The following is a 17,182-nucleotide window of genomic DNA, read 5'->3' on the forward strand; positions in this document are numbered from 1 at the left end:
ATGTGTTGATTTGTTTTACGTAGCATTCTTCCAAAAGCTTAAGATGACCTAGACAAAGTTATAGCTCAAGATAAGATACATAAGAAGAGAATATTAGAGATTATATAAAAGAGGCAAAGAAAGATATTTTCAAGTTTTATGTGGGGTAGAATTGTAGTTTTTAGGTAGTCACTTTTGTTCTAAGGCTTTTGACATCAAAGGAGATGTGGTGTGAAATTTTGTGACACAGTTTCTAGTAGTGATATGAGAAAGGATACAAATGTATCATTAGAGATTGCTTTTCCCTTGGCAACACTTTATATCTTAGTCCTTTGTATTCACATCCTGCAAATATTTTTCCCACTTGCCTTTTTATAGTGGTCCTACTTTTGGAAGCCGCCAACTTTTCTGTCTCCATTGAAAATTTTCTGTGTCCCTTGCTTTTTCCAGCTTTCTGCATATATCACCTTTATTCATTCCTGGCAACTTCTTGTTTAAAAAAATGAGTCTTTTGCCCCTCGTTCAGACACTTCCTTCAAATTAGAGTCCCACATGTCCCTTCTTCCTCATGAAAAGGACTCTAAAATTCCTCCTTAACTTCTCCCACACCTGTGCTTCTGTCTCCACATAAAATGATGCTCATTTAAGCTCATAACTTTTTATGATCCTGGGCCAGTGGTTCTTTTCCATTCTAGTCCAGCTCCAATGTTCTTGAGCATTTATTTGATCCAGTTGACCATGTTCTACTTAAAACTCCCTTGCTTTTTTTAAAGTTTTATTTTATTATAAGAATACTTAATATGAGATTTGCCCTCTTAAGAACTTTTTAAGTGAATATAGTTACAGTGTTGCACGACAGATCTCTAGAGCTATTATTCATCTTGCTTGACTGAAACTTTAAGCCTGTTGATTAGCAACTCCCCATTTCCCCTTTACCCCAGCCCCTAACAACCACCAATTGACTCGGATTCTGTGATGTTGGCTATTTTAGATACCTCACATAGGTGGAATCCTGAAGCATTTGTTTGTCGGTGACTGGTTTATTTCACTCAGCATGTTATTTTCAAAGTTCATTCATGTTGTTGCAAATTCCAAAATTTCTTTTCTTTTTAAAGGCTGAATAGTATCCCCTTGTGTACATACACCATGCTTTCTTTGTACATTCATCTGTCAATGGACATTTAGGCTCTTTGCACATGTTGGCTACTGAGAATAGTGCCAGTAGTGAACACGGGAAGGCAGATATCTCTTTAATATCTTGGTTTTAGTTCTTTTGGATAAATACCTAAGAGTGAGATTGCTAGATCATACGGTAGTTTTACTTTTAGTTTTTTGAGGAACTGCCACACTTTTCTCCCATAGTGGCCGCACCATTTTGCATTCTCACCAACGGGGCACAAGGATTTGGACTTGCCCACATTTTCCGAAACACTTGTTGCCGTTTGTTTACTTGACAACAGCCATCCTGATAGGTGTGACGTGATACCGCGTTGTGATTGTTATTTGCATTTCCTGAGCCTTTTCTCATATGCCAGCTGGCCGTCCATGTGTGTATCTTCTCTGCAGAGACCCCACTCAAATCCTTAGCCCATTTTTAAGTCACGTTAGTAGTTGTTTTTGTTCTGCTTTGCTACTAAGTTGTAGGAATTTCTTTTCTATCTCCTTCTCAGATACGTGGTTTGCAACTGTGTTCTCACATCCCGTTGGTCACAGTAACACCCTGTTAAGTGTTTTCCTTTGCTGGGCGGAAGCTCTAGTTTGATACGGTTTCACCGGCTTTCTGCTTTTGTTGCCCGTGCTTTTGAAAACAGGGCCTTTTCCTAGTAACCGGGGAACCATTATGTTTCCTTCCAGTTGCTTCTTCCCTTTACTTAACCAGACTTTTATCTTTAGTTCTCCATGTGTTTGCAGACCTGCAGACCCGCCCCCCCCTGCAGTGACTTCAAGGTCACTTACCTTTTGTTATTCTCAGATATGCACCTTTGGAACAGATCTCTCTCCTGATGTTTCATGTGCCCAACTACTTTTTGGACACGGTTCCCTATACATCCCACGGGCAGCTCAAAATTTAACATTCCCAAAATTCGATTTACTGTCTTCTCTACCAGATTTGAGTTTTCCTCTGTGTGAGATAGCTTGGAGCTATCTCTTGGTTAGATAGCCCATGAGTCTTGTCTGGGGAACCCTGTTCTGACAGCACAGAGCCCGATGCGGGGCTTGATCCCAGGAACCATGAGATCATGACCTTATAACAGGCAAAGCTTACTACAGTTGAGTTGGAGTGAGTGTCGGGGATGGTTGGTGGTGTGTGGCAGGGAAGTTTTTATTCAACTCTGAAAGACTTGAACGTACAGAGATTGGGAAGTGAGGGAGAGAGGATGTTTGTGCTTCAGTCGGAGAATAGCGTGAGCAAACACCCTAAGCAAAGGAAGAGTAGGATTTGTATGAGAAACCGTGGGCTATTGAATTTTTCAGGAGTGAAGAATGTAAGTGGAGGAATCAGAGATAATTTATACTTGTTTCTGTCTCAGGAGATCTTTTCCGTGTCCCCAAGCTGTCAGGATGCCTTTGCTCTGCCTTGTCACAGTATCTTCGTGCTTATTTCCATGATGGCCATACAACTAGAATAATGACTCAAAAGGCTGATGGGGCAAGAGTTTTCAAACTGGAGGTTATACTTTGAAATCATGCTATTTATTTTTTTTATAGTTAATATTCATTTAGATTCACCCATCTATTTATTCTTTCTCATGCTCTTCATTTCTTCTTGTACAGTTAACCTTCCATCTGGGATCATTTTCCTTTTCCTTGAAGAATTCCATTAAATATCTCTATAGTAGCAACAAATTTCTCTCGGTTTTTGCTTGTCTGAAAACATTTTCAGGGGCGCCTGAGTGGCTCAGTTGGTTGAGCGTCCAACTTCGGCTCGGGTCATGATCTCAAAGTTGATGAGTTCAAGCCCTGCGTCGGGGCTCTGTGCTGACAGCTCAGAGCCTGGAGCCTGCTTCCGATTATGTGTCTCCCACTCTCTCTGCTCCTCCCCCGCTCGTGCTGTCTCTCTCTCTCTCTCTCTCTCTCTCTCTCTCTCTCTCAAAAATAAATAAACGTTAAAAAAAATTTAAAAACTCCTGATATCTCACTGCTTATTGCCTGCATTCTATGTCATGAGTTTAAATGCTATTCAGTATCAGACACCAGGTCCTTTTCTGTCCCTTTCTTTCATGCAATAATACATTGCTCTTCCTCTGCCAGGCCTTCTGTGTCCATCCTACAAAGGCTTGTTTATCCTGTATGTCCAAACTCTTCTATGTGTCTTATCAGATTCTCCCAGGCAGAGTGGGACACCTCTGTTTTATGTTATGTTTATATTTGCTTACACATCCCCCCCACGAAGGAAACAGTTAAAATTTTCAAATGAATAATTTACTACTATAATCCAACATCTTTTTTTTTTTTTTTTTTGCTTGACACACTCAAGAAAGCATAAGATGTCAGTGCTTATACACTGCTAATTCAGTTTCTTCTCTTCACTTACAAAAATGGGGCAAAGACGGTAAGTGATTTGCCCGCGGTTCCGATTAGTTACTGGCGGACGGAGGTTAAAACTCACTTATTCTCGTGGGTCCAAAAGCTTAAGTCAGTATAATCCCACTGCATCATTAGTATTTTTTTCCTTGCTCTCCTCCCCTGCACCTGATGAATAAGACCATTTACTGTGGTGCGATGCTGGTGAAAAAATGAGCGTTGGCCTCGTCTACGCTTGGCTAAGTGTTCACGAGCATGCACTTCCACACAGAGAAAGAAAGGAGAAATCTTTGTGCTGAGACCCTTTAACAGGACCAAGTCTGGGCCTCCTGGCACTCACAGTGGGTGCCACACTTGAGTTCCCGGGGGCGGTTGTTACAGCTGTAGCTGCTGGGATGTGGGGGCGGTGGGTGGGGGTGAGCAGAAGATAGAGGTGAATCGTGAGTGACCCTTGCCTGAGTGGGGGTGAGTTTGGGGCACGATGTCAGCTGAGAGCCTCTGAGGCTGTGGGGTCAGGGCACTGACCAAGCAGGGGGTGTCCTCTGTGACAAGTTATTGCACCTGCTAGAGCTCCGGAGCCCCCGTCTTGTCTTCTGTTCCATCTTTCCTCCAGGGTCGCGTGCTGTGCACGTGTACAGGTCAGGAGCCCACTTGGTGCACAGTCACAGGCGTGATTTAAACACAGCAGATGCTGTCCTTTCACAAAGCTCTGGGAGAAAGGACTAGCTGTGGGAGAAATGACAGCCAAACTTTTGTTTCTCCTAGCTTTATAACTGTACTGCAGGATCCTGTGGTATCTGAAACGATACCCAGTAACATAGAGTCCAAGTGAAATTTCAGTATAGTGATGTGGGCGCCTAGTTCCAGAAAAGTTTTAAGAGGCCTTGCACCGAAACAGGTTGCGATTTGTTAAATTGTAAAAGACCACTTTGTCTTACAGAGCAAATTTTCTTTCTTTGTTAAATACCTGGATGCCCTACAGTGAGGGTGAGGGTCCCCTTGTGAAAGAGGTGTCACTCTTAACTAGCCCGGGTTGGACCGTGACCGTACCCATATACCCATAGCCCTAAGCAGTTGTTTTTACTCATTACTCAAGTATCTAAGGTTCTTTTAAAAAGGACTGCCCGCATCTGAAGTTTCCTCTCCATTTAAGTTCTTGTCCCTCTCCATATTTACAAGGTCTGTTTTTGCAGCATATGGCTATAATTTAATAATGCAAAGCATTCCCCTCCTCACAGCTGGAAAGCTGGGGTTGTTCTGTATCACAGATAGAGTGGACTTACTCCAGGCCAGTTAAAATCATTCAACTCCCAGAAGCTAAGCTTGCTGAATGTTCTGTCCTGCACAAAGGCACCCAGGGGATATCCACTTGCGTATTAGAGCATCATGCTTGGAAAGAGGGATCGATTCTATGGTGATACGTTGCAAGCAGAATAAAATGCCAAGGAGAGAGACAGACATATATCTACCTAAGTTTTCATCTGTTCCTACCTTACAGAAGAAGAATGAGATTTAAAGTTATTAGGCCCAAATCCTACTCAAGTTTCATTTCTTTCTTTTTCTGTAACTGTAAAAGAATATCAAGGTGTTGCATAATTTAAGCCAAGGACTCTAATTGCGTGGCAATTAGAGTCCTGTTGGCTTTTGCACCATGTCATTGACGATAGAAGAATTTAAGGAAAAAAATCAGGTTTTGGTTTTCAACGTTGTTATAAATCTTTTTGGGTCTTTTGACTTGTATGCTGCTCTTCAGGGACCATGCACTCTTTCCTTTTATTTTACATAATGGAACTCGGAACGTACTCCTGTTCCGCACTGAAATATTCCTAATTCTTGAACCCAATAAAGATATTTCCCTCCCCCCACCATCCCCATTCTATTCCTTGAGCATATTCATGTCCCCAGGGCATTCAGGAGGAAGAACTGAGAAAGACCACTCGACTTGCAGATTTGATCTTATCACCATTAAAATCATTACATGCACTTGTTAATGACAGGGGCATGCCTGGTCCCCTCCCCCCCCCATATATCCTATGGTTTTATTTATGTGAAATGTCTAGAATAGGCAAATCCATAAAGACAGAAATTAGATTAGTGGTCGCAAGGGGCCTGGAGTTGTGGGAAACAGGTACACATCACTAATGAGTGTGGAGTGCTTTTTTAAGGTGATGAAAATGTTCTGGAATTAGATGGTGGTGATGGTTGTACACCTCTCTGAATATACCAAAAACCACTGGATTTTTACGCTTTTAACATCATATGTGAATTATATCTCGATAAGATGTAGTTTTTTGTTTGTCTGTCTGTTTGTTTGTTTAAAGTGTTTATGAGCCATTGGGAGAAAAGGGTTTGGAACTCACGGCGAGGATAGATATTTGGGGGCTCTTAACCCAGAGTCAGAGACCTCGGAGGATCAGGGAAGAGGCTCCAGGGAGCCCTGACACAGGTATAGGGTGCATTGCTCTGGGCTGCATTATATCTTGGTGAGGTCCCTAATTCTGATAAAGTTCAGAGGCCACTGGCAGGTGTGGAGGACAAGTGACATGATGTCTTGTAAGATACTGGCTCCATTGTTTATTCTGCGGCACTTTGTTTTTAATGTGGGGATTTTTAGTTTCAAAATTTGGTATTTTGGATTGTAGTCATTTCCTGAATTGAACTACTTTCTAAGCAGAACAATGCTTTCTAAGTAAGTAAGCAAGGAATAGAAAAGGTGATTGTCTTCCTCAGGGCATAATAAAGCATTCGGCTGTTTTATACTTAATATGTCCTCATTGGTATCCAGAAATAACCCACATAAATTACACTACTTTGCATAGTGTTGACAGGTGAAGAAAGGACTATCTATGAATTTTTTGAGAGAACATGTAGAAAGATGAGCAAAGAGATTAGGAAAGGCTGTTGGTGGGGTTACTCTTAGCAGATGAGGAAGGCAAATATTTTAAAAAGAAGATAGTTGCTCCTGAATCTTAATGCATTATGATTCTCTTAAATATATTTACACTCTGTCCTTTTAACTAGAGCACTAGTTGTTAGGAACTAGAGTTACTAGATTACTGTAGTAATTTTCCTACAATAGATTACTATTGTAGTCTATTACAATAGTTACTATGTTATTGTAATTCTCTCTGTAGCTCGTATTTTTTGCCTTGGGTCTTCATCCCTGTGAAAATCCACTGCAGGCCCACGGTGATTTCCATAATGTGCAAATCTAATTATTTTATTCTCTTCCTTGTAAGTTTCAAAAATTTCCACTCTAGGCTAAGCCTAATCTTTAGCATGGCATCTAATACAGCCCTTCATGATAGGGTTCCTACTTTTCCTCTCACTGCACACGAGGACCTTGCATTTAGCCTTCGCCTTAACCATGTGCCTCTCCACTGTGTCTCTGCCCATGTTGTTTTTCTGCCTAGAATGGTTGCTCCTGACACCTCATCAGGGACACTTCTCCAGGCCCTTTCTCTAGTACAGTTTGCAGTAATAGCACTTACTGCACTTTTGCCACTATTTACTTCTCTGTTTCCCTTAGTGGATTCTGCACACCTTCAGGTGAGGATTGTAATGTTCCATTTGTAAATTTAACATCTAAGACAAATACGTGGCCAGAGACCATATTTGGCAATGTTCGAAATTTATGAAATGGAGGCTTAGACCAGTAATAGGCTAAACAAACTGTAACCTGTTTGTGCAGTAATGGGACCGTACCCTTCCTTGGTACTTGACCTAAGCCAGGGAAAGCATGATGTTTCATGGAAATGGGTACAGCGGGCCTTTTCTGCCTTGTGGGTACACTACACCTTGGACATGACTATTTGGGGAACGTTATGAACTCATAACTTTGCGTAGCATAGCCTGATGAATTTTGTAGGGACGTATCAGACTGAGAAATGTAATGTTAGAATACAGTGACTGATTCAGAATACCAGTCTCAGACAGATTAAAGTTTTCTTCTTTCAATCTGATGAAGTGTGAAGAAGACCTTTTTTCTGTTCTTATGTTTGTGTTTAGCGAACGTACATTAATGTTGTTAGAGTTTACATGATCATGAATGAAGGAACAGGTAAGATGTCTTTCTAGAAGTTGCATAAAACAAATACATGACTGATTAAACGGAATGTTTCGGATTCATCTGTGATTCTTTTTATGATGTGCAAATCTTACTACTTTGTAAAAATTCGGAGACCACTGTCTATAGATCACTTGCTCAAGAAGGTCATTTTTCTCTTTATTGAGGTGTAACTGATATACAATATATTCTGTATATAGTGTATAGGCTATAGTGTGTATACCTAAACACACACACACACACACACACACACACACACACACACACACACAAATATATATAAAGGGGAAAAAAGGGAAAAAATATATATATGTATCACCAGTATGTATCACCATAACCAAGATGATGAGCATTTCCATCAATCTCAGAAGTTCCCTCTGACCACTTTAAAATCCATTCCTTTCTCTATCCCCATCCCCAGATGACCTCTGACCTGCTTTCTGTCTAGTTTACATTTCTAGAGTTTTATATAAGTGATATCCTACAGCATGTATCCTTTTGTGTCTAGCTTCTTTAATCTAGCATGAAAACCATGCTTTATCCATGTGATTACATTTATCAATAGTTTATTGGTTTTTATTGCTGAGTAGTATGCCATCATATGGATATACCACTTATGGTGTGAGGTGAGCGTTGATATCCTTTTTAAAAAATATATGTGGATATCTAATCCACACCATTTGTTTAAAGACATTTTTTATTCCTCCATTGAGTTACATAGCTACTTCTCAAATAGCAACAATCACATACTTATGTGTCCATTTATGGTTCATCTCATTGGACCTCATACGGTCCTGATCTGGTCTGTATGTCTTCTCTTTTCCCAACATCAAAGTTTTTTCTTATTTTCTCTATGTTTGTGATGTCTTTATAATAAGTTTTTTTAAAGTTATTTTCTTTTAGATCCTGTGTATTTTCATATAAGTAGGATCAGCTTGTCAAATTCTCAAAAAAAATTCAAAAAACAAAACAAAACAAAAAAGCCTACTAGAATTTTGATTGAGAATGGTGAGATTTAAAGCTAGGCCTTTCTGGCACACAGCAAAATGACTGTCATTGGCTATCTAATATAAAGTCCACATGACCTGCTTAACTTCAGATCCAGTTTCTCCTAGTTCTCCACTAAAATTTCCATTAGGATATGTAAACACTGAACTTTTTTTTTAAGCACACTAAAACTGAGACGAAAGGATAACTTTTATTTAGCTAGAAGCTTAGAGGCTTATCTCATAATTACATGAACTGTAGAGTTAGACTGAATTTAAAAATTGGTGGTTTTCCTCTCTTACATCTCACAAAAGACAGCAGTGTTGGTTCCTTGAGAAATTGTGGACATTTAAGTTTGATTCTCCCCTACTGTCATCCCTAGGTTCAGAGATTTTCCTATATTAACTTAAAAGGCTAGAAACCCAGAGAACAACAAGGTGAGGAAATGTGGCACGAAGAGGGAGTGAGGAGGAAGTGTGTGGGAACACCTAGCAATCTGCTTCCACTTCCTGATGCAAATCCTTAAAAAAATTGTCTACTCTGGGCCAGAGTCTAACTCCTTCGTACCATAGAGAAGACCCTTTGAAACTCAGTCTCATCTGCCCTTCTAGAGCTGCACATTATAGAAGGTGAGAGGTTTCATGTCCTACCTGGTAGGATCTTACACAGCTCGGTGATGGAGTGAGAAGAAGCTCATGAGATGAAAACCAGCAATCGTTGGGAATTGGCAAGGAGCTATGCTTACCAACTTTCACCACCACTGCCATTACTTCAATACTGCCATTCGCAATAAACATTTATGGAACCCTAAGCACTTTATATGCGCTTTCTTATTTAATCTTCAAATCGTTGAGCTCAGGATTATTTTTATAATTTCTGTTGTACAAATGAGAATGGAGGGGTAGAGACTTTAAGTATTTATTCAAAGTCATTAATAAAAAAGAAGCACATCTGGAAAATGAGCTGAGATAGAGTTCACAGTGCTTAGCACACAGTCTTGCTTATAATAAACACCCAACAAATGATAGCAGCTATTATATTATCAACATCATCATTGTTATTATTTATTTATATTTGTTTATGTTATATTTATATTATTTATTTATATTTATATTATAATTAAAAATTATTTATATTATATTTATATGTTATATTATGTTTATTTATATATTATAAATACATATTATACATTTATATTTATAATATTTATATATTATAAATAAATATATATTTATATTTATAATACTTATTTATATTATTTATTTATATTAAATATATATTATATTACTTATAATATATTATTTATATGTATTACATTTATATATTATATTATATTTATTTATATATTATAAATAAATATTATATATTTATATTTTATATTTATTTATATTTATGTATATTAAGTGTATATTATATTATATTAAACTAATATATTATTTATAATAGAATATTGTTTATATTTATATTAAAATATATTTCTACTTATATATAATTATATTAAATTTATATTTATATATAATATATATTTATATTTATTTATATTAATTATTTATATATTATTTATATTTATATTATATTATTTATTTTTATTAAAATTAAATTTATATTACTCAAATTTTATAGCTAATAAGTGATAAGACAGGAATTCAGATCCAATCACGTCAATTCTGGAGTCCTCAGTCTCACCCCATATGGAAATCTTTACTTACCATCTCCAAGGGGAAGCCACTTTTCTGAGGCAAACCCTAATTCGCTATAGACTACGCTCTAGGTAAAAGAAAACAGTCACAAGAGTATGCCCTTGGTGAGAACATGGGGAAAGGTACATCATCAAGAAGAACGCATCTTTGGAAATGAAGCCTTGAAGAAAATCTTAGGGAAAACAGTTTGCTTACTTCGAAGAAAGGACTCGCATGGGAAAATGAACAGATAAAAGAACAGCTTCAGGGAACAAAGTGCCGTGTCAGATAAGCAGCAATAGCAAGAAAACTGAAGTCGTTTTCATAAAAATAAAGCCTGCATTATAAGAAATAAGAAACAGAATTGATATTGTGGAAATAATCACTGATACAGAGGGCAAACTCGAAATATTTGCTCCAAAACCAGAAGAAAAGAACAGAGAAGTTAAAATAATGACTAAAAAAGAAAAAAAGTTTATGGTGGGAGAATGGAAAATTTAATATTAGTTTAGGTATTCTTGGTGAGAAATCAGAGCATTTAGGAGAGAAATAGAATCAAAGACAAGTTGGGACGCAGGGTGGCTCAGTCAGTTAAGCGTCCGACTTCGGCTCAGGTCATGATCTCAAGGTTCGTGAGTTCGAGCCCTGCATTGGGCTCTGTGCTGACAGCTCAGAGCCTGCTTGGGATTCTCCCTCTCTCTCTCTCTGCCCCTCCCCTGCTCACGCTCTGTCTCTCTCTCTCTCTCTCTCAAAAATAAACAAACATTAGGAATAAAAAGACAAGTTAAGAAAATTTTAATGAGCTAAAAATGATCTAAGCATTTAGATCAAAAGGACTAACTATATGTAGCAAATGATAATAGTATCTACATGCATCTTGTTGAAAATTTTGTATTTTGTGGATGAAAAAGAGAATCTTGTAATCATCCTGGAGGAAAAATAAGTTACCTGTACTTTTTTTTTTTTCTGTTGGTCAACACTAAATAACAGAAGACTGGGGGAAAACTTAGAATTATGATGAAATTTTTTTTTTCAGAGGGAGAGAGAGTGCATGTGGATGAGCAGGGGAGGGGCAGAGAGAGAGATTGAAAGAGAGAGAGAGAGAGAGAGAGAGAGAGAGAGACAGAGAGAGAGAGAGAGAGAGAGAATCCCAAGCAGGCTCCACACTCAGCATGGAACCCATTGTGGGGCTCAATCCCACAACCATGGGGTCATGACCTAACCTGAAATCAAGACTCGGATACTCAACTGACTAAGCCATCCAGGCGCCTCATGATGAAACTGTTTTTATGTTTAAGGAGTTTTATATGTAGTCAAAGACAATAGAAATATATTCCTTATTATTTGTCACCTTTTGTTTTATAGAGTCTCTTATTTTCTTTGTAAAAATTTTCCTTGCAAACCTATACCAACTAATGAAGTGATACACCAAAATAAAACATTTTAGGAACAGGAAATTCTCAGATATATCCCTATAGATATAAATATAGCTATAGATGTAGACTAATAATGAGAATAGTAATCAATTGAACAGAATTATACCTAAGTAATTATTATCCTGAATAAGATTACAGACATAAATACCAAAGTAAGAAAAAAAGTTTTTTTTTTAATTTTTTAAATTTTATTTTCCATGTCTCCCCATTCACAGTACAGACCAGGCACAAAGCACCTGGGCTGGGCTGTCTCCTCTTTCTGTACAGGCAGTGTAAGAATGCAGCCTGTGGTAAGCACCAAGAGGCTCAAAAAGTAATTCTTGAAAATATGTATATAAACGAGAATTTAGTGACAATTATCTGAGTTCCAAATTCCAGATTGCGATTTTTTTTAATGGTAAAATAGTGGTTTTTGAGTGGCAAAATACAAATAAAATTAGATTTACCATCTTCATCATTTATAAATGTACAGTTTCGTAGTGTTAAATTCATCTGTATTGTCACACAGCCAGCCAATCTCCAGAACTTTCTCACCTTGCAAAACTGAAACTTTGTATTCTCCACCCCCCCTTCCCTCATTCCCTCATCCTTTGAAATCTACCGTTCTACTTTGTTTCTATGAGTTTAACTTCTCTAGATACCTGCCTCATCTAAGGGAAATCAGAGAGTTGTGTGTTTTGTGTTGTTTTGTTTTGTTTTACTGATTGATTCACAGATTACATATTTAAGGGCTTGAGGGTGCTGAGTCTGAATGGCAGATTCGTTTTCTTTTAGGACAGCTTGTTATGTTTTGCTAAACAGTCAATTAATTGCTTTTATCTCTATTTTTACTTAGATCTGTCATTAGGAAAGCCTGCTTTTCTTTTCTTGTTGCTGCCAAGTGCCTTTTCAGCATCAATTGATAAGGTCGTGTGTTTTTCCTTTTTTTCGCTATCATATTGATAGATTTTGTAAGAGTGAATCTCACTCATACATGGAATAAAACCCTAATGAGAATGGTGTCCTGTTTTTTTGGAAAACATTGCTATATTCAATTTGAATATATGAATTTGAATATATTCCATTTTCTTTAGGACCTTTGAAGTTGCATTTATATGCGTGGTTGGTTTTTGGTTGATTTGTTTGCTTGCTTTGGCTTGACAAGGGAGGTTGCACATTTAGTTATTTAAGTTTTGCTGGTCTGATAAAGGCTCATGAGAGAGCTTTCTTCATAAGGAACCTTGTCACCATTTGCTAAAGGCTGGGAGAGAATAAATATCCTTGGAATTTCAAGGCTACAGAAAAGATAAAATCCAGCTCGACACTGTTCCATACCTGGTGCCATTTTAAAGGTGGTTTTTATATCACCTTTTGAGTCTCTTCTAGGCTTTTCCAATTTTAAAGTGCATATGAATCACCTGTGCTGCAGACACTGATTCTGAGAGCCTGGGGTTGACCTTGAACTTCTGTGTGCCTACCAAGCTCCCCAGTTACGCCAGAGCTGTTGGTTGTGGGACCACATTTTGAATAGCAAGATGCTAACCAGTGGTTCGCAGACTTTGCTGCCCATTTGAATCACCAGGGGAACTTTTAGAACATCCTTATGTCTAGGACACATCCATACCAATTAAATCAGAATTGCTGGGAGCCAAGCCTAAGTTGTTTTTCAAGAACCCCAGGTGGTTTCAATGATCAGCAAATTTTGGGAACCACTGCAGGAGGGGTAATTGGTCTATTCAGGTTTCCACTTTGCTCAATTTTGGTTACTTTTATTTTAGTAAGTAATTGCCCATTTAAGTTTTCAAAGCTGTGGTCAGTAAGTTTCATGTGTTATTGTCTTATAATTTTTTGTTAATGTATTTGGTTTCCATGGTTATGTTTCCCTTCTATTCTTTTTTTTTTTTATTTTTTTAACCTTTATTTATTTTTTTTGAGACAGAGACAGAGCATGAACAGGGGAGGGTCAGAGAGAGGGAGACACAGAATCCGAAACAGGCTCCAGGCTCTGAGCTGTCGGCACAGAGCCCGACGCGGGGCTCGAACTCACAAACCGTGAGATCATGACCTGAGCTGAGGTCGGTCGCTCAACCGACTGAGCCACCCAGGCGCCCCATCCCTTCTATTCTTATATATTTTTGCTTTTACTTTTTTCCCTTAATGAGGCTTGCAAATGATTTTTCTGTTTTGCTGGTCTTCTCAGAAAATCATCTTCCCTTTTTATTCTTTTATTTTAAATATTTCTCTTTTTGGAATTTATTAATTTCAGCTTTTATCTTTAATTCCCTTTTTAACTTTTCCTGGATTGTTTTGTTATTCTTTTGATCTTATGGTAAAGTGATTTTTCCTTTTGTCCTTTTCATTGCTTTCTATAGTTTATCATTTTTTCTTTTGGCATTCTGTTTGATCCATAGCTTATTATCTTAATTTTTAGGTACTTCAGAAAATTTGGTCACTTTTTGTTTTTTTCCCTTTAATCTATTTACTAAAGACAAAACAGTATAACAGTTTTCTCCTTGGCCAATGAGATGATCAACTCTTATAAAATGTCTGTGGGCATAGTAACAAAGCACGGTTTGTATTTGAATGATTTGAAGTTAGTCATTGTCTAATAGTCGTGTTCAATTCTAAAAGAATCACCACTTACATCTCTAAAAGAGATGTACTCAAAATTCTCTCTATAATTGTGTTTTTTGTCAAGTTTCTTGTGTTTTAATAGTTTTTGTATTATGCATTTCCCCCACAATATTGTTCGGAGCATGTACGGTGTATGTTTAATTTTCTGTATTATGTATGCCTGGTATCCATTCATAATGTCCTTTATCTCATTTATTGTAATTCATCTTAAATTCTACCTTAACCACTGCTAATTGGCACTGCTTATTTTCGGTTTGAATTTGCCTGACTCCCCTCGCATCCCATTTGACTTTCGACTTTCTGTTCTTGTTATCATTTTGTCTTAAATGTGTTCCTTAAAAATAGATGAATTTTATTTGCTTCCGTTGCTCTAATGCTCTTTATGGGATAATTCTGTCTACTTACCTTTGTGGTAAGGGTCGATATGCTTGATTTTACTCCTTCTGTTTTTCTTTATATTATTTAGGTTTTTCATCTTATGTCCTTAGTTTTGTTGTCTTGATTAAGTTACTGTTTCCCGTGTTTTGGTTTTCCCTTTGTTAATTTGGGGAGTTCCACCTTCCTTTTCCCTGCTCTTAAAATGAAATACCTCTCTTTATTATAATTGGAAAACAATGACAGTTTTCATATTGACTCCTAGATACTCTGATTACCATCTGGATTTTAGAGAAGACAAACATCGGGTGTAGAAAAGTTGCTTAACCTGACTTAGCTTTACATAGTAAGTGGTGGCGCTGATCTTTTAGTATAGTTTAACATAATGTAACATTAATTACAGTCTATTTTATGATAATATTATCGTAAAAGAATTTTAATTTAATTTACTCTGTATAAAAATACACAGAGTCTGCTTAGGAAACCATGAAATATGTGTGCTGATAAATTTTAAAATATGAAAGAATTGATGGTTTTCTTGGAAGGTATATAATAATATTGCCTCAAGACCAGAAAACAAGAGTAAAGCAAATTCATGAAAGACTCAAAGTTTTATCTTCTTTGAACCAGATTATGAGAAGATATTTTACCAGTGAGTTTTTCCAAACTTTCATGAACTTTTCATATGTTTTCTTTTTTGTGTGAAAAATGACTGTCATCCAGACCATTTTATGAAGCAGGCATATAACCTTGGTGTGAAAAGTTCACAAATAAAACAAACCCCCCCCACAAAAGTATACCAGCTACACACTGGTATATGAGAATTTGGAAGAAACTGTTAGCAAAACAATTTAGCAATAAATTAAAAGAGCTACCTTCCGTGGATAAGCAAAGACAGTTTAATCTAAGAACTCAGTAATATGTAACACAATAAATGCTTTAAGGAAAAAAAAAGGGGATAATCTCTACTAAGGCTAAAACAACATCTAATAATATTCAATAACCATTCTGATCAGTACACTTTTAAAAACTCTGTGAAAACTAGGAATAAGTGAATATATAAAATGATGAGAAACAAAATCACTCATTAATAGCCAGCGTTACTGTTAACTGTGAAATTCCAGCATTAATCTCATTAATATTAGGAATAAAATATTCCCGCTAGCACAATTCCTATTTTACATATTTTTAATGTTTGTTCCAAGAGAGAATGCATAATGTCTGCACAATTCCAACTTTATTATAATTAAATAAATGAAGCTTATTACATTATCGTAATGATATCTTTTCTCTATCAACTTGCAACAATTAAAACAAGTCCCCATTAATATGAGTAATATGTAATTCTGGGCAGTAGGGTGGTGACATGGACAGGCTCATTCTGCCCAAGGGAGCATAAGTTGGCAAAAGTCTTCATGGAAGGCAGCTTGACAGTTTTTAACCAAGAGCTTGAAGAGTTTATGTCCTTTGACCCAATAATTCCACTTCTGGGAACTCCGGCCTAAGGAAATCATGAGAACCGCTGACAAAGATTTGTGTGCTACTATGTTAATGGCAGTTCTGTTTATAATATTAAAAAAAAATGGGAAATAACCTAAAATGCCAAAAAAAAAAAAAAAAAGGAGAATGGTCAAATAAAGTACAGCCAGACAGTGTAATAATGTACAGGCATTAAAATCACGCTCTTGAAAACCTGTTTAATCTAAACGGAAAGATACAATGTTAATTAGAGAAAAAGCAATATACAAATTTATTAACTTTTGATCTCAGTTTTTGAAAACACATTTGTCTATGTTATATATATGCAGGAATAAGTTTAGTGGACTGGAAGGAAATACTAAAAAACAAATAACATAAATTTATCAGAGTGTGTTAGAGTCAGAAATTGCTGTCTCTCTGTTGAATCACTTAAATCACCAACAGGGACATTTCATATTGAAGGATAAAATTAATTCTAAATTAGTACTGGAATGCAAATCTCGGCCATAGACCGAGGTTCAGTCTCTGTGCAGAGAATCATTATCTTTGCAATGATTAGTATGTCTATTTCCAAATCACAGTTTCCATTCTTAACCATGGACAGTTCAGACCAGTCGAGAAACTGCAGATAAAGCCATGCCTTAACAACACCACCGCCAGAAGGTCCCAGTAGGTTAGTTGTGGTATCGGAAGTCATATGAAGATTGGCGAAGAGCTAGTGTAAAATAATCTTATCTTCTCCCCTTCCACATCCATAAACAAAAGCACTGAGTCGTCTTTTACACTCTGTTGAAGGGAGTGAACAATGGGAATTAGAAGCCTGGAAAATGCCTGGGAGATACCTTGGGGTCCTGTTCTTTCTCCAAACAATGCAAGAAAACTAACTGGAGAAAAGCTATGTAAAAAGTGGAACCTAAGGGGCGCCTGGGTGGCTCAGTCGGGTAATCATCTGACTTAGGCGCAGGTCACGATCTCCTCGTTTGTGAGTGCGAGCCCCGCATCAAGCTCTCTGCTCTCAGTATGGAGCCTGCTTCAGATGGTTT

The 17,182-nt window shown here is 37.2% G+C and overlaps 1 protein-coding gene and 1 non-coding gene across 11 annotated transcripts in view; one reads left to right on the top strand and one right to left on the bottom strand.

Annotated features, from left to right (window-relative positions):
* NFIB (nuclear factor I B) overlaps positions 1-17,182 on the top strand; it is a 318,792-nt gene that overhangs the window by 223,932 nt on the left and 77,678 nt on the right. The window lies entirely within an intron of this gene.
* On the bottom strand, positions 11,868-11,979 carry LOC113595901 (small nucleolar RNA SNORA51). The gene has a single exon (XR_003416559.1). It is a non-coding gene; the product is annotated as a small nucleolar RNA SNORA51 (small nucleolar RNA).

The sequence above is a fragment of the Acinonyx jubatus genome, chromosome D4, assembly GCF_027475565.1.
Source record: "Acinonyx jubatus isolate Ajub_Pintada_27869175 chromosome D4, VMU_Ajub_asm_v1.0, whole genome shotgun sequence".
Lineage (NCBI taxonomy): Eukaryota > Metazoa > Chordata > Mammalia > Carnivora > Felidae > Acinonyx > Acinonyx jubatus.